This window comes from Pleurodeles waltl, chromosome 9 (assembly GCF_031143425.1).
Source record: "Pleurodeles waltl isolate 20211129_DDA chromosome 9, aPleWal1.hap1.20221129, whole genome shotgun sequence".
Lineage (NCBI taxonomy): Eukaryota > Metazoa > Chordata > Amphibia > Caudata > Salamandridae > Pleurodeles > Pleurodeles waltl.
Window position 1 is genome coordinate 884,319,804 of NC_090448.1, and position 20,618 is coordinate 884,340,421.

The 20,618-nt window shown below is 41.4% G+C and overlaps 1 protein-coding gene across 1 annotated transcript in view; it reads left to right on the top strand.

The window, feature by feature from the left end:
• Positions 1-20,618, top strand: part of LOC138259754 (sodium/potassium/calcium exchanger 4-like) — a 505,351-nt gene that overhangs the window by 301,271 nt on the left and 183,462 nt on the right. The window lies entirely within an intron of this gene.

The window sequence follows — 20,618 nt, forward strand, 5'->3', positions numbered from 1 at the left end:
CAGCAACTCCTGCGAGGCCCTCAGGATGCAGTATAGCCAAGACCTGTTCCTCCCATGTTGTTAGTTGTGGGGGAGGAGGTGGGGGTCCGCCGCCAGTCCTCTGAACCACAATGTGGAGTCTTGAGACCGTGGAATGCACCTTCCCCCGTAGGTCGTTCCACCTCTTCCTGATATCATCCATGGTTCTTGGGTGCTGTCCCACTGCGTTGACCCTGTCCACGATTCTGCGCCATGGCTCCATCTTCCTAGCTATGGTGGTGTGCTGCACCTCTGATCCGAATAGCTGTGGCTCTACCCGGATGATTTCCTCCACCATGACCCTGAGCTCCTCCTCAGAAAACCTAGGGTGTCTTTGCGGTGCCATGGGGTGGTGTGTGTGATGTGTGAGGTGGTGTGTGTTGTGATGTGTGAGGGGATGTGTTTGTGTTTGTTGTGTGAGGTGTGTGGATGTTGTGTGAGTGATGGTGTTGTGTGCCTGTGGATGCTAGTTTGTAGATGGTGGTGTCTCACTCTGGCCTTCTTTAGCAATTGTGTTCGTAAGGGTTTGTGGGTGATGTGGGTGTGTGTTTTATATTGTATTGGGTGTGTGGAAGTGGTGCGTGTATGTGTATCAGGTGTGTGTATTTGGATTTTTCCAATGTGGTAGTGTTTTGTAAGTGTGTGTGTATTTTGAGCGCGGCGGTGTGTACTGCCAATGGAATACCGCAGTTCAAAGACCGCTGCATGGATTCGTGGGTCGTGATAGTTTGGGCGTATTCCTGTTGGCGTGACGGTGTCAGTTTTGTTCCCGCCAGTTTATCACTGACCTTTGGTGTGGCGGACTTGTGTGGGTGTCTGTATTGTGGCGGATTCCGAGCTGTGGGTCGTAATAGCTGTAGCGGAATTCCACGGCTGCAGCGGTGTGCTGGCGGTCTTCTGCACGGCGGTAAGCAGGATTTACTGCCAATGTTGTAATGAGGGCCTATATGTTTAGGGGAAGCAGCTCCTTGAAATGAAGAGAAGTTCAAGTCCTCCTTCTACACCCAATGTTAGGTTGCCATCGGAGGTGCGAGAACAATGTTACATTACTGAAGACACTGGGATTGTGGAAAATCCAAGCATCATATAAAGAACAAGAGTAGCAAATAAGTTACACCCTTTAAATGGGAGAGTGTTAAGGGTGTGGCGTGTAGCCAGTGGTGCATTTTGGAGCACACTGTTGCCAATATGTTATTAACCGATGGTGTGGTAAATGCACTGTCATTTACAAACAGCACATATTCCAATGAAATGACTGCAAAATGTGCATTGACGTGCAATTTTAATACAAAAACTATGTAGGACCCACACAATAGATAAGGTGTGAGTGTCAACGAATCCTTTTCATTTGCACATCACCTAGTAAAGTGTCTTGATTTGTTTAATTGTATTAAAACCTTTGTTTCCATGCATCAGAATAACAAAAATCGGTGTTTCATTTGTGCTTTCCTACCTGCTGATGAAGTTTACAATATTTGTAAAGTTCATCTACTGGTATTTAAATGTGTGTTAGGAAAAAAGGCATCCTTTCCTTTCTCACTCTCGGTACACCAGCAAGATTGTTGTATAGTTCACTTCACAAAATCCACTCAGAGGTTGTCAGAGAAAGAAATGTAAACACCATTCTCCATGTTAAATTAACAAAAACTATTTGTCAGATGACATAGCCTGACATTTGAAGTCTGTCTTTGAACCACAGCAATGTGACAAGATAAAATCACATTTTAAAGGCATCTCTGTTGCTTATTTACCTTCTGAACTCCATCATGGTTAACCTGGAGGAGCTGGAGTCAATCAGCGCCCCTTCTTCCAGTGCCTAGGGTTGCCGCATATAACAGACATGCGTACTTCTCACAACTGCTCTCTTTGTAAATTAGTAGGTAACTCGATGCTTCCATTCCATTTACTGTTGGTGGCAAAATTACATATTCATTGGTAGAATTGGCCTATTTTGTTTTCACATTGTGAAATTGTGAAGTTAATTCTGTTTGTCTAATTACACATGTGGAAACCTTTTCCTACAAAATATTTCTTGAGGAAAAACTCTCAAATGAAAAGGACATTTCTGGCATTTTTAAGTTGAAAACAAAGGGTTGTGAATTTTTGTCCCATAGTTATTTCTTTGAAGAAACATTGCAAACATAATGAAGGTTGATAAATGTGTTAATATACCACTTGATTTAGTATGCAAAAGGGAATTCTCATAATTTTGCACACCTTTAAGATAGCAACTGGTCAGCCCCACAACATTTTATATTTTAATTCTCTTGGAACATTTAATATAAAGGGGTTTGAAAAGCCATTTTAGCTGTTTGCTGTTCCTTGCATGACCTAAATGTGGATTACATGCTTGTGAATATTGTATCAGTGTACTTTCCTTTCATTGTTAGGACCGACCCTTTGCAGGGAATGGAAACTACACCTATATCTCGCCTACCGACAGTACAGGAAGCACTTTCTCTTACCATCAGGATATTTATTTCAGAAAAAAGCCTAAAAAATATCAGTTTTGCTTGATAATTTTTTTGTGATTGCAAAATATTCTCTCTGATCTCTGATCACCTGTCCATGATCACTCATTGTTTGCATTTTGGACCTTTGGAATTCCGAGCTTTGCATATAGAATATGGCCTGCTCACAGGCCCCTTTACTCTAACTCAGCTCAAGTTAACAAGGAACACGCTTGATATTATGGCAGATCACTGGGCTCACTATGGGGGTGGCTGTACTAATAAAAAGTACTTTATAGATTTGCTCCATATATACTTAATATTTTTTGCCACATAACTGTCTATTGTCTGTACTCCGTGCTAAAAGACTACCAGTCAGTTTATGCAGTTTAACCCACATAGTTGTATATTTTGTCTCAAATACTTTCTCATTCGTTGTACAATTATTGATATAATTTGTCGCAGTTGAGATAATTTGGCACAACTATGACCAGAACAGACAGACAACCATCTGTGGTCACAAGAAGACAAACACTCTGACAGCATGGTGCTGGATAAAGCACTAGTAAGTTGCTTGTTTCAAAAGACGGGAATGGATCCTAGTAAGGCAAGCATGAGTAGGAATCCAGTTCAAATCTCGTATATTTTGCACCTTCCCTTGCAGTAGATTTACAGTTACTCTAATATTATAATATGAATGTTATTCAGCATGACACTGTGTATTATTTAATAAGGCATTTCATTATTTACTTAAGCACATTTCCCAGACCTTAGTATATTGCTAAAATATTATAACTCAAACTAAATTTATTTAGACATATAAACAAAGGAAACATACACAGACTTTTTACTTTGAACAGGCACACAGAGAAATCATTGAATAAATATTGTCTGTTTTTATTTTTAAAAAGTGTAACATAAGCCCTAATGTCTGTAAAGAAACTTTTGCCCTGTTGACTGATGTTGTCCACTATGATTGTGCTCATATGGGCCCTCATTATGACATTCATACTGCCATCAGGCCACACGGGCGGCCTGAAAACCGCCGGCCCTATTTTGAGTTCCCCACTGGGCCGGCAGGTGGAAACAGTGTTTCCCCCTCCTGCCCAATGGGGAACAGGGCCATAATATTGCAGGCAGCTCCTAACGGAGCCAGCGGTAATGTGGCGGTGCAGCAGGTGGCATTCCACTGCCCGTAATTCGGGCATTCGAATGTGCGATGGGGCTGTGCATGGCGGCCCCTGCATTGCCCATGCTAGGTGCATCGGAACTGCAGGGGCCCCCAGTGGCCCTCCAAGTCCCCCATTCCGCCAGCCTTTCCATGGCAGTGTAAACCACCATGGATAGGCTGGCGGATGGGGACTCGTGATCCCTAGGGCAGCACTGCTTGCAGCGCTGCCCTGGCGGATTACAACCACAGGACTGCCAGGCTGGCGGCAACCTGGTGGTCGGACTGCCACGACTGCAGCGGTCCGACCGCTACTGTGAAGCCAGGGTCATAATGACCCCCATAGTGTCCATAGATGAGCACACTTAAATTTCTAGTTGGATTTTCTCTATGTCCATGGCACATTGTCACTCCTTCCTTATGCCTATGCAACTCGATCTCATAAGGGAACATCAATTTACAAAATATTTTGATAAGGCTCATTAGTACCTTAATATAAAAAGTGTCAGGAAGTCCAATTTCTTTACACCCAAATTTTTCTGTGAAAAAAAAAGAAAAACACCACTTCTTAAGTACACGCCAGTGTTAGCTGCTTACTCCACCCTTTGCGTTTTTACTATTTACTTCGAATTAACTGTTAAGATAAGTCAGAAAAACTGATTAACAGTGTCACCAAAAATTCATGAACTCCAATAGTCATGAATTACTGGCACCTCATATGTCCGTGTAGAGGTATCACTCACTTATTCACCATTACAAGCCTCCATTGCTTTAAGTAAAAATGTATGCCCAACACAGAAGAGTATCATGGCAGCTATTACTCATCAAACTGTTGTAATTGACGTGATGGACCACTAAAACATAGGAATAGTCGCTCTCACTTTTCTGATATGTGATGGATGCACCCTTTTAGGGCTGTCTTGACAGGGCAGCTGTCGTCAGACAATTATATACAATCATATGAGCATCACTATAGAGGGACTTTGGCTCAGCTTACGTGTTGGGTGGCAGGAGTACATGTTTTGATGGAACAGAAGTTGTGTGCTTCCACAACTGTGATAATTTTCTTTATTTATCCATCTGCCTAAGTTTGAATTTTCAGGGGCACACAAATGGCGTAGAAACGCTATTAAATTGACTTAAATAAATAGATTCTTTATGGTGTTTTTCTCTGGCAGCAGCATTGATGGGAGAGGGGCACTCATTAACCTACATGGTGTTTTAAGAATGGCTTGACAGTGTAATTGTCACCTGACTTTTTAACCTACACCATATTAATCTACAGTTCTTTATTTCCACACAAATATATATCCATCCCCATACTATTTAGTTGTAGTGCTTCACATTACCATACAGCATTAATTTTTCCTTTGAAGCCAGCCCTACTGACATTGCCAATGCTTGTTTCGTTTTTTTACTTACTAATTAATATCTATGTTTATTATCCCATAGTATAAGTGCATTCTTGTCTTTTTCTATAACTGCTATTTCTGCATGTGTTGCTTTTATCATTATTTTTAAATACTCAAATAAAGCATTTTGAGTGATTGATTGACCTACTGATATTGATGCAAGAAAATTCCTTTTTATGGTCTGACTTGAGAGTACTGCTGTTGCCAGACAATTGTGTATCACTGAACAGGGGCTTTGGCTCAGCCCCATTTTGAGAGCCAGGGCTACATGTTGTGATTCAGGGGATCAGGGGATCAGGGGAAGTTGTGTGCTTCCACAACAAAAGTGCTTGCCATTCACTCAGTTTGTGACTACTTTGTTTATTTTTCTAGCTGCCTAAACTCAAACTTTCAGGGGCACACACATGCCGTTGGAATGTTATTAAAGTCTCTTAGATACCTAGATAATTTATGTTGCTTTTCCCTGGCAGGAACATTGATGGGAGGAGGGCAGTCATTAACCTACTTGGATGTTTAGGTCAGGCCTGACAGTGCAAGTATCACCTGACCTTTTAACTCCACCAATATTATTCTACAGTTCTCTACTTCTACATAAATACAGATTTATTCCAATACTATTTACCTCTAATACTTCACATTATCATACAACATTCCTTTACAGATAGACCTATTTGCATTAACAGTATGTGTTCCTTTTTTTGACTTACTAATAACGATGCAAGAGAAACACTTATTACGGTCTGGTGTGACAGTGCAGTTGTCGCCAGACAATTGTGAGCATCACTAGAGGGGGGTTTTGGCACATGTTGGTAGCCAGGAGTACATGTTTTGATTGGGTGGAAGTTGTGTGCTTCCATAAAAAAATGCTTGCCCTCCATGCAGCTGTGATCATTTTGTGTATATTTATCCAGCTACCTAAACTGAAACTTTCAAGGGCACACACATGGCACTGGAATCCTATTGAAGTGTCTTAGTTAACTAGGTATACATGTTGTTTTTTATGGCATCGCCATTGATGGGAGGAGGGCATTTATTAACCTATATGACTTTTTTAACTTACACTAGTATTATTCTACAGTTACTTTCTTCCACGCAAATACATATATATATCACCATGCTATTTACTTGTAATGCTTCACATTACCATATACCATTCCTTTAGAGCCAGACCTAGCAGCAGCAGCATTGCCAAAGCTTGTTCTTCTTTTTAAGATCCATTTTATGGTCCTGACTCCGGACATCTCCTTCACTCTTCCCAGTTTGTAATGCATATTCACTGAATGTTAATAGAGCATATTTTGTTGTGTCCACAATAACTAGCATTCAATCTATAGTACACTGATGGACCAGTGTGAGTGAAAATCGTTAATAGGAAAAGCTAGAAAACTGTTTGGAGTTCTACACTTTGTTAGATGCAATATGAGCAATACTGGAGTGCCTGCAACATTGATGAGTGTATTCGTAATTGGGCACTAATGATACGTCCGATCTTGTTTTTAAGATGTATTTCCAACAAATCATCAGTCCTCAAATTCACTAATGAAACTGAAGAACTAGGTCTTGGCTTAAACACTCCTTGAGAACTGAGGCATACACAAATTGTGACAATGATCATTATCTATATGATCACTTGCCCATGTATCTTCCACTATAAAGCCAGTATCACCAGAAAGGTAAAAAACAAACACCTCAAACATAAGAGTACAATCACATTTAAACAGTGTGGTACCAAAATGACAAATATTTTCTAAAGAATAAGACTCCAAGATTGACTTGAAATGGGTCATAACAGAGAAGTACAGTTCTGGTTGTGAGAGTTTAACAACAACTAAATTACTTACAAGAAAGAACAACTTGGATTTTCAAATTGTTGATACATGTTGATGATTCCTCCTGGCTGTAGTTGGGCTGGGTGATCTTAGTATTCCTGCTTGCCCATGAGACGTGGTGATGCTCCACACTGTTGGATGTTATAGATGTTTTTTCTCACAACAAGGCTAGACATGTATATATCTAACAGGAATTTCCACGTTGGGTAAATTTTTATAGAAAACATCAGCAGAAGACCCAGTAGGAACTGCCACCATGGGGCATCCTGGCTTACCCCTAAAAGGCAGTTACTATGCTGTAGCCTCAAAAGATGATTTGTAGGAAAGTTCTCAAAAACAAGATCTGACATATCTACAGCACATTTACACATACAGCATATGTAAACATACTCTATTACAGCACATTTAAACATACTCTAATTGACATTGCAGGCAGTGTAATATGACTGATATTGCACCTAATATAGCATAGAAACCAGAATGTTATGTCTATACGGAACAGAGCATGTTAATTGCATAAAAGGAGTAGCAGCTTTAGGCAAGCTTTGATAGTGGCCCTGCAACTAGAGAACCAAATTGAACTTGTGACACAGCGTATTACTTAGGACGTTCCCTGACATGAACATATTGACATCGAATCCTAAACGGACAGTTCACAATTAACACAACAGAAGATTTCTTTCTTGTTGTGGTTGACGGAACCCAGCATGTTAAAAAGACAAGCTGTGTAGCAGCATAAGTTAGTCCCACAACTATAGCTTTCATTTTGTGGGTTTGTAAGTTGCAGTGCCTTCACATTTGATGGGCAGCCACCGGTTCAACCCACAAATACATGATGAAGCCCTTCTCGCACCAAGCAGTGGAGAGGTGCAGCGGGGGTATGACAGACACACAGCACAGACAACGGCACTCAAACCCGATATGGGATCTCTTTTTGTAATCATAGGATATCATGCTTTTCAGAACATATATTTTTCTTGCTCCGTACAGTGCACAGGGTGACAAGATACAGGGTTTTAAACAAACCTCTTGTGGAAACACTAGATAGATATTGTATTCAGTAAAATACATCCACACCACATGTAGTGCATCACTGGAGCATCATTGTTGTATTTTTGTATTTGTTTAATCAGTAAAGCTAGTTGTACACGGAGCCACTTTTGAGCCCACAGGATAAGTATATATGGTGTGTAAAATAAAAGTTTGTTCACCAGTTTATTGCCAGCAGAACAATCATATGTTTTTAAGTTGGGTTCGTTAGGTTGTGAAGTGCATTAACTTTTTTGTCGCCATCATATCTGTATCTTACAAGTTGGGCTGAGGGATGCAGAGAAGAGGCACTTGAGATATATGTTATCACACAAGGGAGGTCTAGATAAATACAGCACCCCTTGACTTTAGTTCATTGTACCAACATTTACATATAACCAGAAAAGAAAAGTAGTCTAGCAAGGTGTAGTTTAGAGCCCCAGTCCTAATGAAATGCCACAGACTTTGTTAGACTGTTTAGACATGGAAACATGTTGATGACAAACTGCTATAAAGAGGGTTATAAGGTCCAATTTTGTCTGTTTTTTAGGAGGTATGATAGGGTGGCAAGATTAAATAAATGTAAATTCAGTTTTAGGTCATTTTATTCTAGATGGCGCTACAATACCTTTTAGGCAACTGGCCTTGCTGTTCACACATTTTGGTGTACAGTAGGGTAGAGGCATGCAATAGAAACGCTCCCCTCACTAAAGGGCTACACCGAAGGTATGAACCTACCGCTTAAGATTACTGATTTTCTATGGAGTGTGGAGCTGGCTCACTGATGAAGCATTACACAGAGTGTTTGTGAGAGCCGAGTGTCCTAACTGACATAATATTGGTCTTATTATAGCCTTAACCAGCAACTGCAGTCAATACTGCCTCGCTGATTTCACCAACACAGCCTACATCTTCAACAAAGAACTGCATTGACTGACATAGGAGGTGTATTACCCTTTATGTTTTCTTCTCCTAGCTGTGATTCTCTAAAAATGACACCTTTCACCTATATACACAGGCTACTAGGAGGAGTCACCCTTTCCTCGAGCAATCTCAAAATGCCCACAACAAACCTACTTCTTGTCTGGTCCTTCTCAGATAACAATGCCACCAAAGCCACTCTGGTGCTTGTTTGAATTTGCATCACAACTTATTGTCAGCTTGTAGGAAAAAGTTTGAATGACATGATTTGGAGCTGTCCTTTGAAGAGGCCTCATGTGACAATTATCAAGGACAAATTGATGTTTTGAGTTTCACAGCATCATACTTTTATTTCAGAACATATTCATTTGACAATGTTGATTGGGCATTGATTACAGGAAAGACAATGTGAAAAAATGAACTTTTGAGTTGGGGATTCACCTTTCCCAAAAGATTTATCATCTGAAAAATCAGAAATCTCAGCAGAGCAATTGCCTCATGAACAGTCTGTTCAAGTATAATCTGTGAGAAGACCTGTGTCTGTCAATGAAAAGGAGTGTTTGCGTATTGCTGGTTAGTCCTTGTGTTACAACGATACAGGGAATCCATTATTGCCTAATACTAAAATGCCCTTCCAAAGCCTTTGAGATTCAAAATTTGCCTCTGAAAACAAGACTGGGTGCATTAACTCCTTTAATGTGTGTCTTGTATGAATAAGACCGATAATCAGCTATTTCTTTTACCACTTTAATAATAATGGTAGAAGAAAAATATGTGTTTAATATTACTCTCTTTCTGGACAGTGGGACCTTTTAAATATTTATTGATCAGCAGTGAGCCCAAAGAAATTATATGAAAATAAAAAGCCTAAAGAAGTCTACCAAAGTGATTAGAACTGTTGATGGATCCCCTTTGACTTCTGGTTCAATACATGATATTTATTTTCCTTTGCAAGTGTCCTTGACGTTATGGCCTCTTACAATTTCAGTGCAAATTTTGAACATCCTTAGTTCAATGATTCTTAAGCTGTTGTCCTTGGACCCCAAGGGGAACAAACCAGTTTAGAAAATAAAATATGAATAAGGGGTAGCGCATTGATCAGGAGGAGGCAGGCGTCACCTGTTGCTGGGGCACGGAGCCCTTTAAATACCTTCGCGCTTCCCGCTGCCCGCGGGTAGCGCATTGATCAGGAGGAGGCAGGCGTCACCTGTTGCTGGGGCACGGAGCCCTTTAAATAACTTCGCGCTTTCCGCTGCCGCGGGCGCGCACGGGCGGCGCCCGGGCAAAGCCCGGGCCAAGGGCGGTGCCCATCCTGCGCCCGTCATTGCCCGTAAGAGGCTGGGCTGGGCCACCCCTCTTTTGTTCTCAGTGAAGGGTGACTATTCATATCTATTAATACTTGGACTGTAAATTGGTGTCTTTTTTTGCTTTTAGTGGGTTTCTAACAGTTTAATTAGTCTGTTCTTGTTTTTTTGTTCTATTGTTGCATTGTTCTTATTTATTTTGCTATTCTGCTATAATGTAGTAATGGGCAGGAAAAGAGGTCCATTAACAGGTCCACTGGGGGGCGGTGGGGGCGGCAGCAGACAGGGTAATGGCACCACCACATTGGATTCCTTCCTCGCAAGAGCTGTCGGGGTTGTTACAAAGGAAATTGATCTAGCAGAGAGGAGGTTATCCATGGAACTGGAGGATTGGCGCCAGGCCCCAATAGACAAATGTCCTCGTGAGGTCATGGATGTGGAGGTGGCTTATATGGGGGGGGATCAAGGTGCTGTTATAGCTGCTGCTGAGCATGTCCAGGCTGAGCCAACAGAGTCAATAGAGGGTTCTGGTGGCCAAGGCCCCTCTTGAAGAAGTAAAAGACTTTTATTATCTTCTCCCCCGGCCTGCCCCATGGATAAATGTAGCCCTCCCCCGAGAAAAAAAAAGGCCCTAAAGAAATTGATACCCAAGCCAAAAACATCTTTCTTGGAGCTCCCTAAGGGTGCGAGCAGGGACCCCGCACCTTGTCAGGACCCGGGGTGTGATGTAACTAATTTATTGTCCAAATTTCGGGAAATGATCCAGGAAATTCTGTCCCCCGTTTTGGCAAAATTATCAGCCATAGAAAAAACAGTTTCGAAGATATGTGTGCAAGGAAGACAAGGGAAGCATGGGGTAGATGGATGTGTGGCCTCGATTAGGCTTCCCTACTCCGGTGATGAGTTGTCCCTACCAGAGGAAGCTGCGGGCTACTGGGGTCCCTGGGAAAAACATCCTATCCATTGGTGAATCCTGTAAATTCTGGGGGTCAGGGTGATTGTGCTGAGTCTGCTCCGGCTGCAAAGACCTCTGAATTGAGGGGGGGTAGGACTGTTAACATGTCTAGTTGCAGTAGGCAGCCTGATCCGGATTCTGTGGCAGCCGGGGGGATTGGCCAACAGCTGATTGGAAATGATAACTTAAACTTGCCGATGGCCAGGTCTTCCCTGGCCTGTCTAGATCTTCCCCCAGCGTGTGCCCCCTACGTGGTAGTATTGACGAATGTGCCTGTTCTTGCTCCTGGGGCAATTGAGTCTACGAACCAACTCATAAATAAGGTTGGCCATTGGCTGAGCAACAACTGTGATTTTTCATGTAAGGACTTTAAGGACATTTTGTTTGCTAGAAGAATTGGCTGGGTCGGCCCCAAAAATAAGGTGGGAAATGAAGACTGTATCATTATAAATGTTAGATATCCTGCCCTGACTCAAAGGCTCCTTTCTACCCATCGTTCTGCTGTCTTTAGAGCAGGCTCAATGGGTATGGTCCCTCTGGCCTTTTTTTACAACCACATGCGATTGTGTACTGGGGTGTCTCTTGGTTATGGTAAGAATCCCCCCCAGGGTCAGAATAACCTGCAGGCGACTAGGAGAAGAACTGTTACCAATAGCAATTTATCCTTGGAAGGGGTGGACTGACAATGAGCCAATGCATTGGCTGTACAGGAAGTGGTTCCTCCTCAGTGTAATCTTATCTCATGGAACATTGCAGGTTATGATGCTAAGTTATCTGATCAAGCATGGGTTGGGTGTGTGGCTAACTATGATGTTATCATGCTTCAGGAAACTTGATCAGAGGGGCTGTCTGTGTGGGATGGGTATGATAGATATGCAATTCCAGCCGTGCAGTCTCTTGGTGGCCGCTCGAAAGGTGGTCTGGTTACCCTAATTCTCCTCTCCAAGATAGTGGGTGCTTTTCAAATCAACTGCAACCACCGAGGTATATTGTTGGTATGGGTAATCTTCTCCAATAATTTTAATATTTTATTGGTTAACTTCTATAACGCTGTGTGGGATGGGGGGTGCCAAATTGGGGCTCAGTTCTCCGTTCTTCAGGTTCTGAAATATAGAATGGAGAAGGTGGGGCTGGAATTTTGTGCTATTGTCTCTGGAGATTTTAATGCCAAACTGGGCAGGCTCAGCACTGTGGTTAATCCCTTTATTCGTGACCTTCTGAATTTTTATGATATAGAAGCAGTAGGTACCCACCAACTTCCAACCTATGTGGGAAGAGGGTCTGGATCCACCATTGATTACATTTTTGTGTCTCCCCCTATCAGAGATTTGGTGACTGGGGGTGAAGTGTTAGGGGAGTGTTTTAGCGACCATAATCCCCTTATAGTGTCCTTTAAACTCCCTGGGGCCCTACGTAAACTAGGACGAGGTAGGCCTGTAGCAGTGGTGATAAAGGACCAGGGTAGGCGGCTTGGGTGGAAGCAAGTGGACACCCAAAAAGTTATAGGAAGGGTGGTGGGGGAAAATTTACATCTATTTATGGAAATACTCCTGATAGAGGCCCCAAATCCTAAGACTGTTATGGATGCTATAACAGTGGTAAATGCAGCAGTTAGAGACTGCCTTCTCTCAGTAGGCAGCCACCCCAGTAAACGTAAATGTGGCTGGTATGACAAGGCCTGCTATGATGCAAGGGCAAACCTAAAGATGGCTTCCATGAATCACCCTAGAGACTGGGTCCTCGTAAAAGAAGCTAGAATGAGGTACAAAAGGGCCCTGAGGGATAGTAAGCTAAAACATAAAGATAAAGCCTGGGAAGAGTTAAAGCGTGCTATAGCCCTGAAGGACCCTGGTCTGTTCTGGAAGGTGGTAAATAGAGGTTCCTTTGTAACAGAAACTTCTGAGGGCCTTGGCTGTAATATCGCCCCAGAGGCCTGGGTAATTCATTTCTGTAAAATCTTTGAGGGTATCCCCTTAAGAAATATCCGGGAGAACGTGTGCGATGCAGCTCCTAACCTAGCAATCAGGTTCTCGCTCCAGGAGGTTATGGATGCATTACAAAGTAGCGCAAGCAATAAAGCTCCGGGCCCGGATTCGATCCCTATGGACTTATATAAAGCTAACCCCCAGCTATGGGCACCTATTCTCCTAAATGTTCTCAATGCAGCAGTTACTGTGGGCATTCCTGCCTCTTGGAGACTGGCATGCATTGTCCCAGTGTTCAAAAAGGGCGATCGTAATGACCCTAAGTCTTATCGCCCTATATCTCTCCTGGACTCTTCTGCAAAGATTCTGGGACGGATCATTCTAAGGCGTCTGGAGGCCTGAATGATAGGAAATGATATTTTAAGCCGGGAACAGTATGGTTTTAGGGAAGGCCTTGGTACGCGAGAACAATGTCTCAATTTACTGATGATGATCGGTAAATACACGCAGGCCAGGAAAGGTATCCTTTATCTTGCCTTTATGGACCTTAGCTGTGCCTTTGATAAGGTGAACCGGTCTATTTTATGGGAGAGGCTAAATCATTTAGGTTTGGATTCTAACATTATAGAGCTGCTTCGATATCTCCACTCTGGGACAGTTGCAAATGTGAGGGTGGGGCCTACTGGGGAATGCTCAGAGGCTTTTAAGCTTTCAAGAGGTGTGCATCAGGGGTGTGTCCTGGCTCCTACCTTGTTCCTTCTATATACAAATGGACTGTCTGATTTTTTGATGGAACACTGTAGGGATGTCCCAAAGGTGAAGGGTATTGATATCCCTGTGCTGACGTACGCGGATGACGCAGTCCTCATGGCCCGCACGATGAATGGTCTCCGGGAAATAGTTAGAGCTTATGTTACTTTTATGTCAGCTTTAGGTTTAGAGGTCAATTTTAAGAAATCACATTTTATGGTTTGTGGAAGACCCCTGAGCAGGGTGGGGGAGCTAAGGGTGGAGGATCAAGTTATTAGCAGGGTCCACGAGTTCCCATACTTAGGGGTAATTTTTGATGAGAAAGGATCCTGGAAACCCTGTATTGCCAGAAGTGTTGTGCTTTTCCATGAAACAGTTGGTGCGGCTTTTGACTTTGCTGTAAGGGTAGGGAGTAAACCTATCAAGCCCCTGCTTGAAATCTATAGGCGGAAATGCCTTCCTGTCCTGCTGTATGGCTCGGCACTTTGGGGGTATAGGGATACCCAAGCTCTTACGGTGGAAGAAAATCGTTTTTGTAGAAGGCTCCTGGGAGTTGGACAAAACATCCCTGGTTTTTGCCTTCACTTGGAACTAGAGCTTGAGTTTGTGCAGGATACTATCCATCTGGCTCCCCTTCTGTTATGGATCTCAATCTGGAGTAACAAACATGCCACTCTTAATAGGGATATCCTAAGGGATTGTTTGGCTTGCGACAATGCAAAGAATATTCCCTGGCTGTTGCACATAAGGAAGACGGCTCATGACCTGGGGCGGCCTGAATTGTTTGATTATCCCGAGGGTCTGACTAGCTATGACAAGAAATGGGTTAAGGACAATTTTCTGAGAATACAGGACTCCAAGAGGGAGGGGGAGGCCCTAGGGAAAAAAATGATTAGGGATTACATCATGTTAAAGATGTGGGTGGGCCCTGAGCGCTATCTCTTAGAAATAAAGGATGTGAGGGAAAGGTCTCTCATAACTCGATTCCGCCTGGGAAGCATTAGAAGTAACTTATGCTTCCCGCTAGGTCAGTATGGGGACAAATGTATTAGACTATGACCCTGCTATGGGGTGTCCCATCAGACCTTGCTCCATTTTACATTGTTTTGTGTTTTTTATGCACCGTTTAGAACTCGTTTCTTATTACCTCTCCTAAGGCCCAAGGGTTTCGTGCAATATCGTCCTGCTTTCCTGTGGTTACAAATGGCCTCAGATGTATTGGTATGGAAGGGCCTGGGATCATTCTTGAAGGGAGCTATTACTTGGCGTAATAATGTAGAGTTTTTAGAATGATTTTTGTCTATTTTTTTATTTTTTTTATTTTTTATGAATGTGGTTTTTATATGTTCATATTTATGATTGGTGTTTTTATTATTTATGGTTTTATTGGTATATTAATAATGTATTGGTGATCATTTGCAGTTATGGATGAACTTTTTCATACCGAATAAAAGTTTATTTCTTTCAAAATATGAATAGTTTAATGGCGTATATAACATAAAGAAGCAAAATGTAAAATAGAAGTGTTAAAACACTCTGTAGATGTGAAAGAATTTGAAATTGAAAGCTCAAAATTAAGTTATTATTCATAGCTTGATTTGTAGGAGCAGTACAAGTACAGCAAACAGTAGTGTGGACCATTTAATGTCTCACTTAAAGGGCTACTATGTATCAGCAAAAAGAAAGATTTCATGAGGAGCAAAAAAGAAAAACTTGTATGCTATATATGGGATATTGTTTTGTCTTAAAACCAAATTTAAAAAAGCTCTAAACTTACTATAATATTTTGACTTTTGTATATTTTTTGTCCGTGAATTAATGGAAACATTTTATAATGTGTGTATTTGTTTGATGTATAGTTTTTTTCTGTAGCTTTCTGTATTTTTGAGGTTCAAAGTGCATAGGTTGAGCTACCCAGCTTCCAATAGTGACTCAGTGGTGGGTCCACAAAAGTCAAAAGGTTGAGAACCACTGCTTTAGTTGAATAATCCCTATTTCAAGACTTGTTGGAGTTATTGTTCACTGTCAGATAAATGTGGAGATACCGTGTCTGTGACTATAGTGGCAGCTTGTATTCATGCCTTTGCAGTACCATGCTTTTTGTGTAAACCTGAAGCTTGCGTATTGCCCACTCATACAGTGCATAATTGTGCTATTGTAACTGAACCCTTTTAGGTACATTTACTTTCTACCCAAGAAAGAGAAAGGCATTTAATGACTTAGCTAGAGAAGAATCTGTAAAATGGGCTTTTTGTTCCATTGTTATCACTTTTGGGGTACCTTTGGTTTGTGTGTCAAAGAAAGATCTAGATTTAAGAATTGAAAAGACACTGTTTTCTGTGCATCATCCCCAATCTAAAGGGCAGACAGAGTGAACTAACCCTATTTTGTAGCATTATTTACAATGTTACTGTAAAGCTAACAAAAATTATTTGATTTTGTATCTTCCAACTGTATAGTTTTCTTACAATAATTCCACATAGAATTAATAATTTGTTGCGTTTTCTGTACGCAAGGCTTCCATCCAAGAGTTTTCCATCTCCTCTTTGAAATAATTCTGTAATTCCTCCCGCCGCAATATAGTTGAGTCAATTGAAAAAGCATTGACAACCTGTTTCAGAAAGTTTACATCTTTTAAAAATCATAATGAAGAATCGTGATAACAATAAAGATTAGATTCTACTTATTTTCTTGTCACGGCAGAAGGATTTGTGGTCTGCTAATTTTCTGTCAATCCATACTTTACCAGAAATGTTTCAACCTCAATTTCTTGGGACATTTATGATAACTTATCAAGAAAATACTTCTAGAATAAACCAGTATTTTATTCTTCTCAACTGAACCATAAGTGCCTAATCCTTTTCGATGTCCACCTGAATCTCCACCAATAAAGACACCCGCGCAACCTTGAGATTGGTATGAACTACAAAGGATTTGAAATGCTTGAAAATTGTGCCAACATTTTCAATTTCTTATCCAGTGTAAGAACTGTCCCTTGAGTGAGTGTTCTTTGGACGTAATCTTTGGCTCATGGTTCATGTGTTGGTCTGTCTTTTCTCCAAAGATATCCAGACAAGCCTGCAATATCTGAAAGGGAAACACTGTGATGTTTATGCCCAGAACTAAGAGGGAGAACTTGCCCAAGTTAATGCAGTTATGGAAGAGGAAGAAGTCTTGTACATGCTATGGTTCAGCACATTGCTGCATTTTGCACCATGTGAAAAAGGGGCCTTCTGATCATCAGAGTTGTTATTGCTCCTTCATAACTGCTGCAACCTAAAAAGCATCTCTTAGGGATAGCAGATAGAGCGAGTTGGGCTCTTGAAAACTGCACTGGATGTGAAATGTCATGCTTTTTTCATGGGATCATGGATGTGATTAGTTCTTAGTCAAGCGCAGAGTTTGACCGTATACATTTCCTGATCCAAGATGTGGCAAAGTGATTCCTATAATGCCAATTCCTGTTGTATGTATATAAAAGGCAGTGTTTGAAAAGGCAAGATGAGTTGCAAGGCATTAGTTCTTTGCCCTCTTTAACTTTTGCTCCCTATTTATGTCCATGATTTTTCTCAGCAGATTGTATTCTTCTTTTGGAAATGATCTATTTTTAGCTATTCTCTTGCTGAGTATCTTTGCTTTTGCTGTCATTTTTTTTCGCAAACAATTTGGATCAACTTTCTTATGGATCTTCTGACTCTGGACCTGTTATCTTGTTCAGCTTTTATCTCCTACCTTTTATAACTTACTGATTTCACTAACGTGGTCTGCATCTTTGATCATGATCTACACAGATTACAAATAGATTTCCTCCTTTGTGTGTTTTTTTTTTCCTAGCTGTGAACCTCCAAGGAAGACACCTGTCACCTCTCACATATGATGTCCTTTGCAGGGAAGTACTGTAGCTACTGGAAGGAGTCACCTTTTCCCCAAAAAATCTCGAGGGTCACTCAACAGACCTAATATCACCCAACCCTTCTCAGGTTTCCTGGGCTGAGCCAAACTTGTTACAAAGCGGTTATTAGGGGTAATTTCTGAGCACTAAAATTTCCTGTCCCTCAGAAACATGGACTCACAATACTTTGATGTGTTAGTAATACCATTGAGTGCATCCTGTTCATCAAACAAAGCAGGGGAACAAAATTAGTAGAAAATAGCGATGAAGCCTGCTATTCAGTTACTGCATCCATAAGAGTAAGAGACAATAATCTGTGGAATAGTGCAGACTAAAATATGAAGTCAGAGAATAAACGTAAATGAGAGGAAACTACATTTGCACCTGTCAGTCCTGTGGATCTGCATAAAGTGATTCTAAACAATAAATACATCTCTGCAAATTAAAGTGGATAGTTACATCACTAACTCTCAACTTACAGAAAATTCTTCCGAAATAAATCAAAAAGGTCCCGAAGGTGGGTAGAAACAAAAAAATTGCATTTCTTTCCTTTAGGACCATAACTACAAAATAAACTTACTATTTCTTGTGCCTCCAAGAATAGAGTTCCAGCCTCTGGTAAAAGGTAGAGGATGCTGATTCCCAACAGTCACAGTTGAACATCTAGCTGAACACAAAGATGTAGAACAAAGGGTCTGATGTACTGAAAGACAGGTTGCAAACAAATGGTTGCAAATTGCACACCGATTTTTTGTGACTCAGCTCTGACTTTGCAATACGGTCTATGTACTAATTGGTCGCTTCACAAATTCTCCAGTTCTAGGGGATCACAAAACAACTTGTCAAATTAATCTTAGTTAGACCGGTCGCCATTTACACCCTTTCAGTGATTGGCTACAAAAACAGGGACGGGAGGCTGCAACAAACAGCAGACCACAGTCCCTGTATTTACAGTTCCTAAAAGCAAACCGCCTTTTTTAAAGCAGCAGCTGACTTTTGGGTGACAGACTCTTGAACAGTGTTTCAGGGATATAGATGCCTTGGTCTGCTGGGGGGAAGCCTAACTTCCTGAGGAGGGTGTTTGTTCAGCTCAGACGTCCCCTGAGCTGACCTGTATTATAAAAAACCTACTGCTCACTGTAAGAATTCCCATCTTTTGAAATATTGTTACTGGAACTGTTGCCTAGCTGGTGGGGACTCAAGCGATCCCTTTTGCTATCCCAAAATGGACTAGTTTTTTAGGGGCAGTCCAGAAGTTAGAATATAAATGCTGGAAATAATTGTATATCAGTGCAGTGAAGTAGCATGCATCAACAAAGACAAATAGCTTTACCCCAGTTTTTGTGACATCTTATTCCCCTGCCCAGTAAATATTCTCAGTGTGCTGTTGCTTTAGAATATTCATGTTTTAAGTTAAAACATCTCTACCAAAAGGTTGCGATACTTTTAATCCCTTCAAGAGCTATTTTTCTAATTTTTCTCAATTTCTCTAATTTCTTCTTTTTGTGCTAATTTGCACATGAAGGGCCAGATGTACTAAACACTAGTCACAAAATAATGGCTGCAATTTGCAACTAGTAATTTTGCAACCAGTGTGGTGTTTTGCGATCCAACCTGTGTGCTAAGAGGTCAGTTTGCAAAATACCAAAGCGTAGTGGGTAACAATTTGACCTACTTACCGGGACACTGAGATTGGAGGCTATTGCAAGGATGGCGACCTGCTGGGGTCAACAGACCACCATGTATGTGACTGCTTTTTAATAAAGCAAACTTTTGTTCTTTAATGCAGTCCATTTTCCGTAAAGGAAACAGGACTATGTTTTTTTAAAGAAAAGCGTCTGGGGAGTTGTATGAATACATAGGAAAAGGGGGTTTAGCATTTACTAACCCTCTGATTTACTATTTGCGCATTTGGCCCTTCGTGTTTCTCAGGTCTTGCTCGATTTTGACATGTTACATTATGTATTTAATACTATTGTTGTTTGGTTGGGTTTTCTAAACATTCCTCTAAATATTGGATGTGCTAAAGGGAGCGCATGTGAGCCAAGGATGACGTTCAGCAAAACTGGGACAGACAATGCACCCAGGCCCTCCACAAAAAAGGGGCCCCCAGTAGTGAATTAGATAGCTAAAAAGTGACCCATGCATGCAAACTGAGACAGTTACGAACTTGTGAAGACACACTGTATGAGTATCTTTCAACATATGGAAGACTGCATAGATTTTTTCTTGCTACAGCCAATTATTGTTTTAATATGAGGGAAATCAACAGGAAATATCGACCCAGAAGTCCATAAACAGGCCCATAAACATCCAAACAAGCCTTCTCAATGCCAACAAGAGTTGATTTAAAAGAATGTGATGTATTAATGCGAAGCATTACACATAAATAGTGTGGGAATTCATATTTATTTATGTGAAAGCAAAGAACTGTAGCAGAATATTGATGCAAGTTTAAAGGTCATATGACAGTTGCACCGTCATGTAAGATTTCGAAATTTCTACAGGTTAATGACTACCTTCCTCCCATCTGTGCTGCTGCCAGAGAAAAAAACCATCAATTATCTAGTTATCTAAGATACTTTAATAACATTACAGTGCCATGTGTTTGACCCTGAAAGTTCAAGCTCCTGGCAGCTGAATAAATAGACAAAGCTATCACAGTTATGCAGAGGGCTGGCACTTTTAAGTAGAGGCACACAGCTTCTACCCAAACAAAACGAGCTCCTGGCTACCAAGATGTGGGAAGGCCCTAAGTCCCTTCTTAGTAATGTTCACATAATTGTCTGTCGAACCAGACAATAAAAACTGACATACCCTAACCTGTCAGAGCAGCCCATCGGACATTGCCCGATTAACCCTATAGGCCAGTCCGACCTTGCTGGTATACCTAGTGGAGCCACGTTGTGTTTGAGCAGTGTGGGACCTCAGCCACTGCTCACATCTCTCCACAACCCACCGAAAT